The sequence below is a fragment of the Anomalospiza imberbis genome, chromosome 9, assembly GCF_031753505.1.
Source record: "Anomalospiza imberbis isolate Cuckoo-Finch-1a 21T00152 chromosome 9, ASM3175350v1, whole genome shotgun sequence".
Taxonomy (NCBI): Eukaryota; Metazoa; Chordata; class Aves; order Passeriformes; family Viduidae; genus Anomalospiza; species Anomalospiza imberbis.
The window spans coordinates 2,093,504-2,106,472 of NC_089689.1; the positions used below are offsets into that span (position 1 = coordinate 2,093,504).

Below are 12,969 nucleotides of genomic sequence, written 5' to 3' on the forward strand. Positions count from 1 at the left end.
CACGCACGTTCCACAGGAGATGGGGACCCACAGACTCAGGGTTCAGGCTGCTCCTGCAACTTTGGACATTGCTTTCTGCATCATTTATGCTCTGAGTGCTGGTCAGCTCCTGACACCTCTGCCAGCCTTGTTCCTGTGACTGTGGTGCTTCCCACACCATTCCCACTTCTTCCCACTGCTATCACAGCCCCATCACCCTCCCCATGGGCACTCACATTGGCACCAACAGCTGGATCACTTTGGATGCCAGTCAGCCATGCAGCTCCTGAAAAAGTCTGTGGAAAAAAAAAGTTTCGCCTCTGAAAGAGTGAGTCTATGTGGGAAATTCTTGTGCTTTCAAGGCAAGACAGGAGGACAGATGGCTGCCAAACCCAAGAGCCAGCAGTGCTTGTAAGATGTATTTGCAGCAGGGTATCGTATGATGTGAAAATCACTTTATTACCATCCCGTGCCAGTTAGCCCCGATGTGACAGCCAAGCCCGCCGTGTGTTGGCCAGTTCACATCTCTCCTTCCAGCTGCACAAGGAGGATGTTGTCCTCTCACCTCTCCCAGCTCTGCAACGCAACACGTTGGGCTTAGACAGCTCCCTTCTGCAAGGGAAATGCTGCTGACCCTCAGAGCGTGGCGGGGGCTGCTGCTCCCATCCTGCTGCATTCCCACAAAGAGCCCCACAAGTGCTGCTGTTTGTGTCTCAGTCAGTGCAGGCTACTTTGGCTCTCCTTCAGCGCACGTGGCTGAAGGGACACATGTTCAGTGCCAAAGGAGGACGTGTGACAACACCTCACCTGTTTGCAAAACAAGCCCTCACTTTTCCTGTATCCTTGCAGCAAGACACTTTCCATGAAGCCTTGTTCAGAGTCTCTGGAGGTATCTAGAACCTCACTCGGAGTCTCTGGAGGTATCTACAACACAAATACAAAGAAGAAATACAAGGCAGAAGAACCAAGGAACCCATTTGGAGACCAGCAAGCTGCAGGCACCTCAGGACATGCACTGGTTTACTTCCCCTCCCCATCCTGCAAATACTTAAGCTGCACCAGGCAGATGTGCAGGGTTAGGACCTCTCCATCCCTCAGCTGCCTGGTACTGCCCTGCAGCCACAAGGGGAGGTGAGGGGAGCCCAGGTCAGCCGGGATATCCTCAGCACTGCTCAGAGACAGCCCAGCAAATTGTGTGTGCAGCCCTCCAGTGTCACCCTGAACAAACTGTGCCCATGTCTGGAGAGGCTGTGCCCTCCCAGCTCCGGCCTCCACCTGCAGCCTTGGCCACCCTGCAGATAACGCCTGCTACAATTTGGAAGTCTTTAAGATGAAACATTTTGTCTTTCCTGCAATAAAGTTCACAAAATGTCGATGCTTTGTCTCTGTAACAAGCACACAAAAAGAAGATATAAAACCCCACGTGTTTATAGATGCTCTCAGCGAAGTGCTCTTTGCCAAGGCTGGATCTGTGAGGAGGTTTTCAAAGGATTGCCGTGCTTGGATCTCACCAAGGCTTCAGTGGGTAACTCCTTTCCATGGCACTGGAAAGTTACCCCATCAGTTGGCTGCTGCCTTTCACAATATTTGTGTAGAAGCTTTTTTTTTTTTTTTTTTTTTTTTTCCCAGCACTTTCTGCAGAAGAGAGTGTTTACTTTAGTTTTTGAACAATGCCATGACTACTCACCAGCTGACACCCACAGGCTTTACCAAGGCCACGAACTAATGAGGATTTCCAAGTGTTGGTGTCACTGGCAGAGTTTGAAGTGGAGCTATAAAGCCTGCAGACAAGCAGGCTGCTGGCCAGGGAGGCTTAGCAGCTCTTTAGTGAGGTATCCGAGATAGCTGGAGAGAGATCTGTACCACACCCTGGCTGCAAACTCTGATATCACAGAGCTCAGCCTGCAATACATCGAGAGGGGAATAAAGATTGAAACAGGAGCAACCAAAATTAGATCCCTGACTGCTGCAGCAGGAAAGTGAAAACAAGGATGGCTGGTTTCTTCTAGTGGTGGAAGATTCTGGTTTTGGAGCTGAACTAAGAGGAAGGACTTAATGTAATGAGGAAAGCTCGATTCATTTTGGGTCAACCAAAAACATTTTGCTTGACCAGTAACAAAATCTTCTGGTTTGCTTGGAGACTATTCCATCTTTTAAAAAAGTCAGTGTAAAAAACCACAACCATTTTCCTTTTAAATTTAGGTCTATTGAAAATGAAAATAAAAAATAAAGCGTCAAACTAAATAGTGTTCAATAAAGCAAACTGCTTCAGCCTGAAAATGCTGAAGGGAAACATTTCAATATTTAAGGAAGTAAAGGAAGACTTCTATTGTTTTGTCTTGTCATTGACTGACTTCAGCCCAGATTTGTGAGTTATTTTGGTTGCCTTCATTTTCACAAGGGACTTATTTTTTTCTTTTTCAACTCATTTAATGCTCTCTTCTTGTGCAGTTCGAGGTACAAATGGTCAGGTTCAGCAAAGGTTCATAAGAACATGACTGAGCTGACAATTTGCACAAATATCAGGCAAACTTCAGGGGGTTTTTTTCCCCTCTTGCATTTTAGTTTTCTTTGAAATTGTACCTGAATTTCAAGAAGCTGGGGGGTTCTCAAGACCCCCATAACATGCACAGAATAGAACTGTCAAAGTCTGTGTGCTCTGCTGGGTAACCTGCACACCGCAAAAATTCAGATGCCATCTTCAGTCCTGCAAAATATTAAGACAGGCATTCAAGATTTACCCCAGTGATTAAGCATGAGCAGCTTGTAATTGTTTCCAGACCCCTCTCCTAGCAGGAGAAAAGGCTCTGCAATCCCTGTCCATGTGCTCAGTGTAGCCATGTGCTCACCAACAGAGAAACTGAAGGGAAGACAAGCAGATATCCTGAGTTCTGAGAACAAGCCAGCTTTGAGTCCAGCATGGACTGTCCAGCTCAGAAAAGCAGGATTATTTATTTAGCATTGTACATCAGGGCACGTCTGTGTTCTGCCTGGAGCAACACCTGTGCACCAGCAACTAGAAACCCCTCCTAAGTACATGTGGTCACATTCAGTCTGCAATTTTTCATCTGGTTTGGGAGTGTTAAATGAAGATCAACTGCTGAAATCAGCCTCATTTGGGGAATCTGACTTTACAGAGGAGACCTTTGTCCTGCAGGTTTTATATGAAGCCCCAAAAATTGCAGACTTTCTGTGTAAGCCACGAAACAATCCAGCAAGCATGTGCCTCACATCCTCCCTCCATGCAAATCTACTGATGGATTTTTCCCACAGACTGTTTGGTCATGAAAAGAGATCTTCCCCAACTTGCTCAGGGCTTCAGAAAACCTCAGAGAAAACCTCAGCAGCCCCAGCCCAAGTCTGAAAGCAAATTCAAGGGTTCACCCTCGCCTTTGAACACAGCAGGGCTCTACTCCAACAGGTTAGATCTCAGGGGCCACCTTGCTCCCAGGATTTAAACCAGACCACATGTGAAATGGTAACTACCTCTTGATTTTATATTTTATTTTATTTTTAAATAAGAGAATTTAGGGGCTATGGTTCTTCTTATTATTCTTACTATTATTTTGATGGCAAATTCAGTGTGTTGCCTTCCTTCCTTAATGAAGGGAACCAGAGAAATTCACCAGAGCTCCATTTCTCCTACTTTCTAGAAATAGTACCTACAAATCCTTTGTAGAAAAATAACCACAATTTTCCTCTGAGATGGGGTTTTCATCAGCTCAGACCATTTTTCTTCCACCACCTCTTTATCTTAACCTTTTCTCAAAGGTTACACTTATTTTCTGAGGTCCACAGCCAGGACAAGGATACAGAGGGTGCAGCTGACGCTGCCTTTTGAGAATCACTGTCACCACTGCAAGAGGCACAAGCCTGGGGGGATGGATATCTCTGGAAATGGCCCCTGCCCTCGCCCAGCCCAGTTCACCCAGTCAGGCCTCTCCACAGCAGCTGGAGTTGCTGCCATCACAGCATGTCCTTGTAGCCAGAGCTGAGTCCTGCCTCTGAACTGTGCAAACTCCTTTTCTCCCCCTTCCCCAGCCCTGGCTATTGCCTGCACATCTGGTGGTTCCTCTGAACCTCTCTGCAATCATTGCTTCATCTCTGTTCAGCTCCAGGCTGGAATGGAGCTGTTCTCCCTCCCCTGGGACCCTGAGTGCGTCCTCCTCTCTTAACCAAATTCACTGTGCAGTGAATCCTTCCATCCCTTCTTATGCAAAACCCTCAGAGAAGGGTCTTTTTCCAGGATGGAAATCTTGGCACACTCCTCAAGTAGATGATCTCAGATAAGCACACTGCTGGGGAGAGAGGTTCACCACCCTTCATGGAAACTTTGCAAGCTCTGGTTTTCATCCAGATGAGTTGTTTTTTTTTTTTTTTTTTAATTTAAATTTGAGCAAAAATGCTTCAATCTTTACAGTGTGAGAGAGGAGTGAAAAAATACATCACTGCCATTATTGTGGAGGGGTAAAAAAGTAGTTCAAGCTGTCTTTGAAGAGCCCTGGTGCTGAAACAAATGGGTTTATCTTGTTTAAGTTAGATGGGAATGGTTCTTCTGCCAGAAATGGCCTTTGCTTGCTTCAGTGAGTGAGGGGTAGCATTTGCTGTCTTCTGCCCAAGCCCATCTCTCCACGGGTGGGGTGGTTGGCACCAAACCTGGCACTGACCCCGTGGAGTTCCATTGTGGAGCCAGAGAGGTGGGACATGGCTCTGCCATTTGAGACCTGCAGTGAGGGCCAGATCTGAGCCCGCACAGGAGCAGAGAGGGGTGGCAGCTGCAGCAACTTTTAACCACATTTACACATCAGCGTGCAACAGGGAGCTCTTCCATCATCAAAGCATGTCTGTGCAGAGCCTCAAGATTGTGTTTTACTCAGCATAAGTAGTTCTCTATCTTGTGCACAGAGGAAGGTTTTCATTCATGCGCTCACCCATCTGCTCATGGCCAAAGCTAGGTCGGTTCTTGTTTGTAGAGCTGAGTCTTGGCCACGCTGTCCCTCAGCTCCTGGTCCTCCAGGTCATCTCTGTCAGCCTGTGGTGCCAACAGAGCTGCTGGGATGTGCAGTGGCCCCATCTGCATCATGACCCAGGGCTCACAGCTGAATGGCAGCAGCAGGAATTGCCTGCAGAGAAGATGTTGAGAAAGAGATGAAAAACTTCATCTCACCCCAGCCAAAAACACAACTCACTTCCACACGCCCACCAAGCACTGGGACTGTGGCAAAGCCAAGCTTAAAGGGGCCACTCAGCCCCCAGAGCATCTTTAATTATGCTTTTCTAGATCGTCACAAGCCAGCCCAGACAGTGCTGGGAGAAAACAGATTCACAGCAAATCCCCACAAAGCATCGCCTGCAGGTCGCTGCCTGCAAACAGCATCGTCCACGGGAGCAGGGCCCGGCCTTGGAAAGGCAGCGGGGAAAACATGGGGGCCGGGGCTCAAGGCCAGCCCAGCCCAGCCAAGGCGCCGGGGGTACCTGCGGCACGAATTTGCCAGACGCCCCCGCAGCCCGGCTGTCGCGGCGTGGAAGCCATTAGCGTTTGAAAAATACTTACAGGAATGGAAGGGTGGGAAGGGGGGAGAAAAAGAAATGGTATTTGCGGAGGCCCATTCCTCGGCGCACTTTCATGTGTGCCAAAGTTTGTTGGCATGGCTCTGAGTTTGATAGGGAACATCTGGGCTGCTGTTGCTGCCTGTGTATTGGCTGAGGGCAGCGAACAAAAGGGGTTTGTGCAGGAATGCGCGGGGAGGGACAGCTGCGAGAGGCGAAACGCAGCCATGCTCCCTGAAGAAGAAAGCCTAATGCACATCCCATGTTCCTGCTTTTTAAAAGGGGATAAAAGCCTTCCCCCGCCCCCACTTCTTCGCTTCCCTCCCGGGGTACTGGAGGCGAGCGGGGCTCAGACAGATCCGTGCCCTGCTGCCTCTGCACATTCGATTATTGGTGCAGTCTGGAAAAACGCTTGGGGTGGAGGGAGCAGGTGAGTGGGGAGAGCAGGGGAGCCTGAACCCAGCGCCAGCACAGACCCAAGGCACACCCAGCCCGATGCCACAGGGCAAGGGCAAGCACCCAGTGACAACCCCTGTCAGAGTGCACCGACACCAAGTGACATGGACCCACCAAGAACAGCTCTGATTCAAGTTTCTTCCACTCCTGTTGGAAATGTGGGGTCAGAAGATGAAAAATAGCACCGGGGGCCACTGCCAGCAGCCCAAAAGCCAGAGAAGGCTTCCTACAGACACAGGGTGCCTTTGTGTCGGACACCAGAGGAAGACATGGAGGAGGAGAGGATTCACACTTGAAGAAAAGCTGGTCTGTTGGGAGTGAGCTGAAAACTTCAGGTCAGGTGCAACCCTTGGCTCTAAAGGTCACAGCAGCCATGCTCTCTTGCCAAGGAGTCACTGCTGCCTGTGCACAGACACCAGAACCTTCTGACTGAATCATCCTGACACACGAATTCTTCCTTTTGGAGCTCCTTTCCACCATCCCACACCTGTGGTGTTGTTCACCCAAAGGTATCTGTAGCATTCACAAATCTTTTGAACATTTCACTGTCTGGAGCAAGCCTCTCCCTCAACAGGAGCAGCACTGGTGTAATTTCCTACCTCCTGACACCCTTTTCTTCATTCCATTTTGTCCAACTCCATACCATGAGCAACGGTTTTGAGTGTTTAAGGGTTTTTTTCTCCAATCAAAGGAGAAATTTTCTCTTTTGTTGCTGTTATGTCATTTGGCCTGAATCCTCCCTTAGCAGCCCACATCCCTCCTTGGCTTCAGTCTTTAGCAAGGGCACTCATCAGATCTGCTACCTAGACCAAGATTTCCATTGCCTATGCCTTTGGGTCTCCTTGGAGTTGCTCCGGAGAGGGTATTTGGGTAGCACTTGGTGTACACATCCCTCTTCCTTGACAGGAAAACCCTCTGGGGAAGCCCCAGGGAGCAAAACCTAAAGACAAAGGGTCCAGGTCAGCAAAGACCCTTGGGTCCGGCAGTTCAGGCAGCTTTTCCAGCTCTAATCTCCTCCCCAGGTCTCAGCTGCGTGCCTACACACCATCATTTGGAGCTGCCTTCACACCAGCACGCAGCCCCGCTGGCGCTGCCTCAGGCAGCGGGATCGGCTTGGGGGTGCTGGCTGCAGGGCTGGGCATGTTTGCAGATAAGCTTCCCTCAGCGATATTTGGATTTCGATTACATCAGTGTCAAGACAGCTTTTGGCCAGAGCCAAGCGAGCTCCCAGCACGCCAAAGAAAGCAGCCAGGCCGGCCAGGGGCTGTGCAGAGCACACCGTGGGGGCAGCGGTACCTCCGCAGCCCCCGGCAGGGGCACCGGGCAGGGGACAGCCAGCACAGCCTGCAGAGCCACCTCTGTGCCACACACACATCCCGACCTGGCCTCTCTTCTGTGGGATGGGAGAGGAGCTGCAGGAATCCCAGCCAGCCTTTGGGAACTCCCCGCAGCCATCGCCCGGGAACGTGAAGCCGTACATAAATATAGAACCGAGTTTAGCGGTCGGGGACGAGTTTTAGAGAGGAGGAAAAGAATGTCACTGCTGTGTTTAGTGCTCCTTGAGCCACTTTTGAAGCCCAGGAGGGTTGGGGGCAGCCAATCTACTCCTGCTTTATCACTCATTCCCGGTGCCAAAGCACATTTGCCAGCCCTCAGGGACAGGTCTGTGCCTCCATTCATCCTCTCCGTCCTCCTCCAGGACAACTTTCTCTTGGCACTGCCTGAAAAACTGCATGTCAGTGCACCAAAGGACAAAACATTGCTTTCCAGCCATACTCCCACCTGATCTCACCCCCAGCTGTCCTTCCTTCACTGGCCACTAAGAACCACCAGTCCCAGAAAAGCAAATTTCAAAAGCAGAGAAACAATCTAGGAACCTAAATCCCACTTTCCATGTGGTTAAAGGCCCCATCAGGAGGCAGACTTTTAATCATCCTAAATGCTTTTGAAGGCCGCTGCTCATCTGTATCTTCAGTGTCCCGAGGGAGTCCTGTGCCTTTGAAGTCCCTGCTGAGGGACCATGATGGTGGGAAGGAGGACAAAATCCTGGAGCCACAATTCAAATCAAGAGTCCAGTGGATCTCACAGTGGTTCAAGCTGCTCCTGCAACTGTGGCTCCATCCCATTTGCCCACCATTCACTGGGCCAGCTGGGAAACTCCCTGTGCAATGGGCCTGGGAAGGGGAACAGTGGGAAAATACCCATCCTAATTTTTGCAGGCAAGAGTGGTTTGGACAGTTGTTTCAACTGGGAAAAAAGCTCAAACCCTTGTCCAAATTGTCCAAATGTTTGGCTTTTGTACTTCCTCCAGTGACACATCCCAGGGCTTTAGTTGAAAAGGTCTTCTCTCTTCAGAATTAAGCTGTTATAGGGAAAAAAATAATATCAAAACAGGAAGCTTGAAATTATCAAAGAAAAATATTTTCATTGACCTTAAAAAGATCTTACCCTTTGGTTTTCTAGTTCACAAAATTTTTCAGAACTGACTCCTCGTCCCCATGAGAGATGAGAAATACTGTCAGTACCTCAAAAATGTTGCCAGAATGGAAGAGTTATTAATTACCAACCTCTATTTTTAACCTGCAACCAAGAGTCACTTCTAATGGGTGACAAGTGGAGTCCCTCGAGGCTCTACCATTGGCTTCACCAAGGCTTTTAAATCAGAGATAGGATTTTTTTTTTTTTTGATGGGAAATGCCCCTGGCACTCTGCAAAGCCCAGCCTTTCCATTTCCAAATCAAGCATCAGGTATCACAGGCTTTTGCTATCCATCTCTTTAGAAAAAATATGCTATTACCTTTTCCCCCTCACCTATATCCAGTTGAAAACAACTCATATTTTCTCCCCCATAACTCAAAAAGGGCTATGTGGATTTTTTTTTCTCAAAGTTAAAAAAAATATCCCACCTGGTTAAGGCCAGGCATGCAAAAAATTTCAATGCGAAAAGTAAATGTTTTCAGAAGCTATGAACTTATGAAAAGGAGGACTATAATGGAAACTGTTTTACTGCCACAATTATAACACCATGAACAGAGCCTGCTGTAACATATAACACTATCAAGCTCCTGTCAGCATTTAATAGAAGTTTTAATTGACTGCTGGGGAGGAACCTGGCAAAATTTTATTTTCAGGAACACTTTTGGGAGCTGTGCAATTCTGCTTTATTTTTATTTTTCAAGTCCATCTCGATTGGAGCCTTAGCAGAGTATGGAGGACATACTAAATACAAGACACAATTGCGTATCTTGTTGGCATTACTTCATGATAGGATTTTCTTTTCTCTTAAACATATAATCCAGAAACAACAATGTTTGAGTTGGGTCAGAGCCAGAAACTTCAGAGCTAGATTTTAACCTTCCCCAGGTTTGGGGTTATCCAGAGCCAGGGGACTGAGTCAGCTTTTTGGGGACAGGGGCACAAGTAAGTCCTGTGGAGCTGCCCTGCCTCTGGCATTTGCTTTCCTCCCCACCTCCCAGCACCCAAAGATGCTCACACTCAGAATCTGGGGGAAGATCCCATGTTTCCCTGCATGGCAATGGCTGAGCTCCTGGACTAGAGACCCAGGCACAGAGGAGAGGTGTGGGGAGGGTCAAGCACAACAGTTGGAGAACCTTTGTAATAATTTCTTGCCAATGGTTTCACAGGAGAGAGAACCAGCTCAAAACCAGCCTGACCATTGCATGGTTCCTCTCCCTTGCAAATTTGGGGAGATCCTGCAGAGGAAGGCTCCTCCTGCTGCAGCCTGATCTCCACGTGCATCTCCAGGAACCTCTTCTGTCTCCCCAGTCCACTCTTGGGGTCTGGCCCCTGCACCCTTTCTGGAGTCGCCAGGCTGGGCTAAAGAGGGGAGTAGGGTAGCAAGGGAGGGCAAGCCCAACCCTGGGATGGGCAAGCTGCATCATTAGCAGGTTTTGGGGTGCCTGGCGCACAGAGCCGTCCTTGGGGGCAACACATTAAGAGAAAGCTCTTCAAACGTGTTGCTAAATTAGACAAGGAGCTCAGAGGATCTGCCAGGGTTAACCTGGCTCTCCTCACTGCCACACCTGACCCACCAGACCACATCTCAAACATTCTGGCAAGCAAAGAGCTTCTTGGCCAATGCCACCACAAACACTCCTTCAGTCTGGCCTGGCAGCCCAAGCTTATTTTCCTTCCCTTTCTGCCCCCTCCATCCCCCGGCTGGCCCCTGCTCCGGCAGAGCGGCGATGGGAGCTGGCAGGCCACATCCATTTCCCTGATAGCGCCGATAGCCCGACAGCTGCTCTCTGTCCCTTCGGAGCTTAGTTTGTTTTCCTAACACAATTACTGCCACGTGGCCCCGCTCTGTGCCGGGATCAAGGCTGGATGGAGATAAAGCAGCGATAAGATCCCAGCCGTTCCAGACCCTTCACAGCCGCCTTTGCTCTCCTCTCTCCTCGGCTGGCTGCCAGGTACCTGCTGCCAGCTGTGCCAGCCCAGGGCAACTTTCTGGCCCTAAACCCCAAGGATTTGGCTCCCGGCTTTTCGTGCAACACCAAGGAGTTGTTGTGTGACGTGGCTGTGCAGGGTTGTGTGGGTGCAGCCACGAGATGTGATACGAAGCCGCCTTATCAGTGGTAGGGCCCTGCTTTGGGCGAGCACAGCTGGCCAGCAGCTGGCTCCAAGCTGGACCCTGCACCCAGGCCAGCTGGCTCTGCCCAGCCTCTCCTCCTGCTGGCCAGGGCTAGCCCAGCTCAGCTCTGCCTGCCCATGCCACTGGTGAATGAGGCAGTTCAGCCCGGTGCATCCTCTCTCTGAGCAGGAGCATCCTAGCAGAGCAGGGCTCACAGCGGTACCCGCAGCGCCAGCTCGGCTCCAGGAACAACCGTGGAGCTGCCACAGGGGCAGCTCTGGCACAGCCGCTCTCCATCCCATCCAGCAAAGGCTCCGAGTGTCTCCCAGAGCCTCCTGTGGGAATCCTCGTGCAGGGAACAGCTCCTGAAAGCCGGGCCTGACGTGGTGCACGCCGGGAGAGGACACTCGGGGAGCCTTCAGAGAGACAAGCAGCCTTGCCAGATGTCTCCCATAAAGCTGCAAGTACTTTATTTTAATAATAAGCCTTAATGTATTCATTAAAGGCTCCCAGTGACCTGGGATGAATTTCCCCACTATTGTAAAGGGCTGTGGGAATCTGGAAACCGCTGCATTACAGTTAATAACTTTAATTTTACAAGGCCCAAAATAGACAACTGAAAAAATACACAGACTCACTGTTTCCAATTAAGAAGGGATTTCTTCTAATTCCTCTGCCACCGGAGCTCTTGTTTAGCAAACAACAGCTACAGATATTCAACCATAGACAGGGGGAAAAGCAAACTGAGGGAGTTGCCTTTTGCATCTCTTTACAGGAGCTGAGGAAGGAGCTGGGACCCTTTCTCCTCACTGGGTTATCAGAGCATGGAAGAGCCACAGTGTGGTCAGCAACAACAAACCCACCCTGGGGCAGCCAGAGATAAAACTTTCACGCCTGCTTCTTAAGCCTCAAGTGGCTTTGATCCAAGGGAGATGATTTCCAATCCATCTTCTCCTCGTTCTCTCCCAGCTAAGATAGTTAAAGGGGTTTGGTGGGAGTCCTGGGGTGCTGGAAAAGCACCCCAGGGGCTGGGTGAGCATTCTGCTAGTATTTGAGGCTACTGGATTTCTGTTTTTAAGGTCAGGAAGGAATATTCAGTCTCCATCAATCAGCTTGGCAGAGATTGCCATGGATTTATTTTGCCTGTCTCTTTCTCTGTCAAATCAAAGGTAGATAGTTTCCCAAGGGGAAAAAAAAAACAAATCTGGGAGCCAAAACAATCCAGCCTGATTTTTTTTAAAAAAAAATCTGTTAATCCAGTGTTTAACAATCCAAATCTCCTAATTTTCCATTAGGTTCTTTTGGGTTTTTCAGTTAAAACTGAACTGAAACTCTTTTTGGAAAAGAGGCCTGACATTTTATGTAGAAGCATTCATTTTGTGGCAAGTCAAACCTTCTTGGGTGGAAAAAGGAGTTTCAAAGGTTAACATATCAGTCTGGCTGTGTTGGCAACCAACACCTGCCTCCTCATGCACCTCCAGATCCTCCTTCCAACTTGAGGCAGGGACAGGCACACACTGTGCTTACCACCACCCCAGCATCAATCCATGCCAATAATCACTTCTCCTCCTTAAGAACAGCTCCATGTTTCAAAGCAGATCCCAAAATCTCCCTCTGCAGACTTAGCCTGACACAGGGAAACACATTGCTTAAAAACCCACAGGAGATCTCAGCTCGTGCAGATCCCAAAACTCTCTCCAGGTCACCCAACAAACCCAGCGGGTTCCACCCAGCAGGATGGAGCACAGTAGTTCTGGGTAGCCCTGCAAGAAGCAGTGAGTTGGACTCGATGATGCTCATGGAAGCCTTCCAACAGAGGAAATTCTGTGATTCCCTGCAGCAACCCACCCTCGAGACCCTCCCATCACTGCTCTCCTCTTGACCAAGAGCTGCCTATGAGCAGCACTGACTTCACCCTGGAGCAGATTGAGTTTTCCAGCCAAACTGATAAAAAAGAAAAATGCTTTTCATATGCCTGAACTTGATTTCCCCATAAGTAAGGCCAAGATGGAGACTGGGGAAGGGGGTTGTCAGAGCAGCAGGTCATCCATCAGAGCCACACTGATGCAAGCACCTTTGCTTAGGAAAGCCAGCAGGCACATCCCTACTCTCTGCTGAAGCCCCTGAGAGCCAGACAATTAAAGATATCTAAATGCCTAAAGGGACAGATAAGACCTAGATACCAGCTGGCAAACCCAGAGCCTCACAGGGTATTTAGGCAAACTGTTTGTAATGGAAATCAAGAGCTTACTTTTGTAGGCAGGGTCTTGAAGTGCACACGTGCTTTAAAAAAAAAAAATCCAACAAAAACATTCCTAGTGGCTTTCCTGAAGAGATTCAGACACACAGGTTGTGTATCAGTGCTTGTAAACCTTCATGTTATCCCCGAAAAT

At 49.3% G+C, this 12,969-nt stretch overlaps 1 long non-coding RNA gene across 1 annotated transcript; it reads right to left on the reverse strand.

Moving 5' to 3' along the window:
• Positions 1–7,768: 7,768 nt before the first annotated feature.
• Positions 7,769–8,649, reverse strand: LOC137478953 (uncharacterized). The gene is made up of 2 exons (XR_011001893.1): positions 8,434–8,649; positions 7,769–8,347 (listed from the first exon to the last, which is right to left on the reverse strand). It is a non-coding gene; the product is annotated as an uncharacterized lncRNA (long non-coding RNA).
• Between the last annotated feature and the right edge of the window lie 4,320 nt (positions 8,650–12,969).